This window comes from Amborella trichopoda, chromosome 7, assembly GCF_054954075.1.
Source record: "Amborella trichopoda isolate Santa Cruz 75 chromosome 7, AtrichopodaSantaCruz75HAP2 v2.0, whole genome shotgun sequence".
Taxonomy (NCBI): Eukaryota; Viridiplantae; Streptophyta; class Magnoliopsida; order Amborellales; family Amborellaceae; genus Amborella; species Amborella trichopoda.
Window position 1 is genome coordinate 13,073,353 of NC_142342.1, and position 6,648 is coordinate 13,080,000.

At 29.5% G+C, this 6,648-nt stretch overlaps 1 non-coding gene across 1 annotated transcript; it reads right to left on the reverse strand.

Annotated features, from left to right (window-relative positions):
* Window positions 1–2,400: 2,400 nt before the first annotated feature.
* Window positions 2,401–2,471, reverse strand: TRNAR-UCU (transfer RNA arginine (anticodon UCU)). The gene has a single exon. It is a non-coding gene; the product is annotated as a tRNA-Arg (tRNA).
* Between the last annotated feature and the right edge of the window lie 4,177 nt (window positions 2,472–6,648).

Genomic DNA, 6,648 nt, shown 5'->3' on the forward strand with positions numbered 1-6,648 from the left:
TTGTTAGATACTCATTAGTCATTACTTATATATGGACTATCCGTTATGGACTATCCATATAGTGTCATTTTCTATTTCCCACTTCCCATCAAACCAAATTATAGATTCCGATATAAGCACTTCCTGTAACTATGGATTGAATGACTAAACAGATCAAATAAAATCAATCAAATCATATGCATATAAAGGAGAAAGAGCGAAGAATTGAAAGAAAGGTTCTGGAACAGAACAAAGAAATAGAAGAACTAGAACCAAATGGATTTCCATCTGACAGTAATACCATCATTTCAATTCAGAGTTATTAGTTACTTCGATCATATGGATCTTAGTTATGGAATAATTAGCAATAAAATAAAAATAATTAATTAGTTGATTGTATCATTAACCATTTCTTAATTTTGGTATGAATCCCCTTATTTTTGTTGCTTCTGTTATTGCTACTGGATTGGTTGTAGGACTTGCCTCTATTGGACTTAGAGTCAGTCAAGGTACTGTTGCGGGTAAAGCTGTAGAGGGTATTACGAGACAACAAGAAATAGAGGGTAAAATACAAGGTACTTTATTGCTTAGCCTGGCTTTTATGGCAGCTTTAACAATTTATGGACTGGTCGTGGCATTAACGCTTTTCTTTGTGAATCCCTTTGTTTACTCCTAAAAATACATAATATACCTATTACCTTGGACTTGCCACTTCTTCGAATTATATCAACACTTCACTCTACAATAAATTATTCATTTTGAGACAATCACCCCCGGGGTAAAGATTGATTCGAGGAATTAGCAGATCCGCTCGTTCTCTTCCTTCCCGCTCTTCGTCCAAAGGAAACAACTTTTCGAAGTGTTGCAACGTGCGAGGTATTTCCAAAATGATACGAGACCCGAGACCTAACCTAACCTACTAAAGTATCTTATCGGGAACTTCAATTAAATAAAAATAAGATATGGGCTGAAGTGATACAAAAAGAACTTTGTTTGGTTTTGTTAGTCCTATCTAGAAGAGGAGAGTATATGAAAAATGTAACCGACTCTTTCTTTTCCTTGGGCCACTAGCCATCTGTCAGAAGTTTCGGATTTAATACCGATATTTTTGCAACAAATCCAATAAATCTAAGTGTGGTGCTTGGTGTGTTGATTTTTTTCGGAATGGGAGTGTATGCGAGTTGTTTATTTCAAGAATAGGTTGGATCCTACCAGCTGCACTTTACTCGTTCTCATTTATATTAGAATTATATATTTTATTTTTTTATTTTACTTAAGAAAACTATAAAATAAAAGAAAATCTTAAAATCTCATTTTTATATTTTTTTTCTTTTTAAAATTTTACATAATTAATTCTAAATTAGATTAGAATTCCTTTTCTTAAATTTTATTAATTTTTAGAATTTATGTAATTTATTTTTTTTATTTCTTATTTTATTTGTATTTGAGTCCCTTTTATTTTTCAATAGATTTTCTTGTATCTTTTATTTGATCTTTTACTTTTTTATTTTATTTATAAATTTCTATTCTATTTTAGATGGATATTCTATCATTTTATATTTAGATATTATTTCTAATCTAAAAATAAAATAATTCTAAAATTATAGAATAATTCTAAAATTATAGAATAATTCTAAAATTATAGAATAATTCTAAAATAAAAGAATAATTCTAAAATTATAAAATAATTCTAAAATTATAAAATAATTCTCGTATAGGCAAAGGAAATATGACTGCTTTACCAATAGTTGGGACTCAATCTGGGGACGTTTCGGCTTATATTCCCACTAATGTAATTTCCATTATAGATGGACAAATCTTCTTATCTGCCGATCTATTCAATGTTGGAATCCTGCCTGTTATTAATGTGGGTATTTATGTTTCCAGAGTAGGATCAGCAGCTCAAATTAAAGCTATGAAACAAGTAGCTCAATTTGCAGAGTTAGAAGCCTTTGCACAATTTGCTTCTGATCTCAATAAAGCTACTCAGAATCAATTGACAAGAGGTCAACGATTGCGCGAGTTGCTCAAGCAATCCCAAGCAGCCCCTCTCGTGGTGGAAAAACAGATAGTTACTATTTATACAGGAGCGAATGGGTATCTTGATCCATTAGAAATTGGACAAGTGAAGAAATTTCGCATTTAGTTATGTATTTATTTAAGAAAAAATAAACCTCAATTCCAAGAAATCATATCTTCTACCCGAACATTCACTGAAGAAGCAGAAGCCACTCTCAAAGAAGCTATTCAGGAACAAATATAACTGTTTCTATTTCAAGAACAAACATAAATCAATGAATTCATTGATTATTTTGAGGTGTATTTTAGTACAATATGAATCGTTGAGAAAGATCTCTATTTCTGATTTGAATCATTCAAAATTTGTTTCCAATCGAAACAAAAAAATAGATGCAAATAAATTGCATCCAATAGGATTTGAACCTATACCAAAGGTTTAGAAGACCTCGATCCTACCATTAGACAATGGATGCTTTTGATTCTGATTCTCTTCTTTCCCTCCCATTCCTCTTTTCCCATCATCTCTTCAGATAAAACCATAATCCAATTGATTGTATTCCATGCGAGAACCTTATGGAATAAGGATGTATATAAAGATCAATGATCTATCATGTATTGAGGGATATGTAGGGAGCAGGCAGCGGGAATCGAACCCTCATCATTAGCTTGGAAGGCTAGGGGTTATAGTCGACGCTAATTCATCATTTTTAACGTCTCTAATTCAAAATCGAGCACGAAACTTTGGTTTCATTTGGCTCCTTTATGAAGATGGATAGATTCTCACTACATAAAGCAAGGAAACTATTTAAAAAATATATATATCTTTTGATGGATGGAAAAGAAGGGAGTTCTAGCAAATCCGAATTTATTTTATTCAATCCATAACATCTATGTCATCTTTTCTGTCTGAATGTGTCCACAAATACTCGCTTTCTAGATGATCCCTTTAAAAGAGAGAGGGATTTGAACAAATACTTAGGAAAAGAATCCTGAGGAAAAGATTTTATTTCCACCGAGCCAAAACTACATGCTGATGCCCCTAGTAAACTACAGTCATAATTGAATAGCTATTTGGCTTCAATCTCTCCTTTATAAAAATTGAAGATTTAGTTATGATTAGAAATAGATTTTTGTATCTTCATCCATGGTTCCCTTACTCATTCTCATTCAATTGGAAGGACGAATCCAGCTAAAACTAAAAACAATTATGCTTTGCAATTCCATAATCCAAACAATCTTTTTATTTTTTATTTTTTTTATTTATATTTCCCTTTGAATACATATCACGACAATGTATATTTTTTCCTCAATAGTGGCATTTACGGGAAAGGATTCAATCCTTTTAAGAAATAAATTTTTTTTATCATAATAGGAATCAAACCGAGGGACCCTTAAATTTTTTGTTTGGTAACAGAATGAATCACACTTTTACCACTAAACTACAACTGCTACAAAGTAATTAGTGTATAAGAATGGATCGTTTGTCGAACTAAGACATGTGGAATAAGAAAAATAAAAATTTGAGTTCTGATGTGTCCTCAGGGGTATTTGATTAAAGAGAAGAAGAAATAAACCTAAGATTTCAAAAAGACAAGATAAGAAAGTAATTCATTTTTTGTTGAAGGAGCCCTTACTGAAAGCTATGATGGAACCATTGAAGCCGGAACAAGAAATTAGTTGTGCAAGAATTCATTGCTCCATTTCATGGAACTTCCCTTTGATTTTCTTTTCTTTTATATTTTATCAAAAAATGCTTTTTTTTATCAAGATTGGGACTTGAATCGTATGTATCTTTTCTTCCGTCTTCTCCCTCTTTGGATTCTTATGAATTCGGATCAGTTGGACCTATTTTCGTACTTCCATTATCTTCTTACTTCTTACCCTTACTGAAAATTTTCATTTCAAATGGAATTTCCTTTCCTTTACATTTATACATTCACTTACTACTTATTTACTTTACTTAATACTTAATTTAAGTTATATGTATTAATTTATATGTATTTTTTAATATGAAATTGAATATTTCAAATCTTATTTACACCTATATCCTAATACTATTAGTATACTGCTCTCTAATTAGAATTAGATTTCTTACTTTATAAGTAATAAGTAATTACTTTACAGTAAACAATCAATAAGAATATAAAATAAATATAAATAACTTTAAATAATAATAAATAAGAACTTTATTTTATCTTAAATTTTAACTTAAAAGTAAAAGAATCAAAAGATGATATGAATATTTTTTATAATATTAATATTCGAATTGAAATTTTATTTTTCTTTAATTATAATATAAATAGAATATCAAGAAATTCTATATTCTAATTTAGAATAATTAGAATTCAGGAATTCATTTTTTATCAATTAATTAATTATAGAATTTCTTTTCTCAATAGATCTATTCTTCTATTATTCCATATATATTCTATTATTCCATATATGTATATATATATATATATATATTTTAGAATAGAAAATATTTAGAATAGAGAATTTTAATATATAAAGAGAATTTGAATTACAAATTCAATTTGTATATAATTGAATAGAATTAATAATTAGATTAGAATGATAGATTATTAGAATGAATGGAACTCATTAATTAATGATAGAATGAATTATTATTCTTAATAATGAATGTAATTGTAAATAATGAATGCAATTGTAATGATAATGAAAAAAGAAAAGAAATAAAAAATCAAATCATAGTATGATGCGGACTCAGGCATTTCTACAAGGTTTGTCTCTTGAAAAAAAAAAAATGAAAGTAAGGAATATAGTAAATAAAAAAGAATCATAGAATGAAAGTAAATAAATGAGAAAAGACATTCATATTCTATTCTACAATAGATTCTATAAGAGTGAAACAAGAGCAAAAGCTATTTCAATAAAAACAAGTAAAGTTTTTTAGTTTTTGAATCAGGTAAATCATTTGATCTATCATTCATTGGAACAAGAGAAAGGAATGGCCTGGCCTAGGTACTGGCCAAGCCGGGGAACAAAATAACTTTTCGGGTGAAATAAGAAAAAGAAGAGGTATCATTTCTTTTTATTTTGAAGATCTCAGTTTTAAGTTTCAAATTGTTATTTTTTATATAAAAGAGAATCTTATCAGTCTTTACTTCAAGTGTCACATTATGAATTTTCCTTTTCCAATCCAATTGGGAGAGATGGCTAAGTGGATTAAGGAGTCGGATTGCTAATCCGTGGTGCAAGCTATTTGTACAGGGGGTTCGAATCCCTCTCTCTCCGTTCCCTCTGATGATTTGAGATTTCTCTTTGAATTCGAAACCAGATCTTGTTTTCTTTATTTCACAGATAAATGTATGGAAGAAATCAAATTTTAGGAACCAAGCAAGTAAAAAACCTCTTATTCTTTATTATTCACGCCCAGAATTACGTCCTGAGTCATTAGATAGGAATCCAAAAATGAATAGAGAAACAAATAATATCACTACTATGTAAATGAACAGTTTGAGAGTAAGCATTACACAATCTCCAAGATGGTTTTTAGAAGAAAAAGGGAATAGATTTTCAATCTTTGTACCAGTACCACATATCCCCTTTTTGATACCAAGAGAGGAAGAATGAAGTTATTTCTAGAAAATAATTTGCAAGAATCTAGTTGTAATAAGACTCTTATTCCTTCGTTAACAAAAGGATCTCGTCATGCCTAAAATTTGGTATTGTGTTGGACCAGAATTATTCCTCCATGGAGGATTCGAATTATAATGAGGAAACTAGACGATAGAGATTCATCGAGGCTATCCAACATGCTTAATATTTGAATCAAAGGTTCATAATGCAATACTTATCTCATCTTCTCAATTGTCAAAATCTTTTATCGAGTAAATTAGAAATCTATGTTTCTAAAGCAGCATCAAAGATCTCATCGAAAACTTGCAGCAGCTCGCCAAACAAAGGCTAAGAGAAAAAAAAACAAAGGTATGACCGGAATAACATCTACGATTTGATTGAAAACAGCATAGTCCTTGGGCAGTTTTGCGAATAAAAAACCACTCGAATGAAGGGTAGAATGAAGACAGATACATATCAAACTAAAGATATTAGGCATAACAAACATTTTTTTCTTGGAGTTAATTTCATTTTTATTGATTTTTTGATACAAGGGAAAAAAGAAAATAAAGATAAAGAAGGTAGTCTAAAAAATTCTTCTTTGAACCTGAATCAAATCAAAGATCCTTCAATTGTTGAATTCAATTCTAATTCTAAATTAGAATTCTAAAGAATCAAAATCTTAGTTTCATAGAATATCTTAATTATAATTAAATTAATACATAATCATCAATGAATTCATCTTTATTCTACACGTGTTGAATCCGAGCAACAACCTATTACATAGATATATGGGCTGGAATTGAAAAACAACCAATATCGATATTAGTGTTTATTACCGTCACATAGAAATAGAAATGGGGCGTGGCCAAGCGGTAAGGCAACGTGCTTTGGTCCCGTTATTCGGAGGTTTGAATCCTTCCATCCCAGACCAATTCTATCATAATCGATATCCTCTCTTTAATTAACATTTAATTAACATAAAAATTAATCTTTGGTTTATTTATATTTAAGAGTTTCATATTGGATACAATGTGATTTTATCCGAATTTCTGATTTTTATTTCTTATT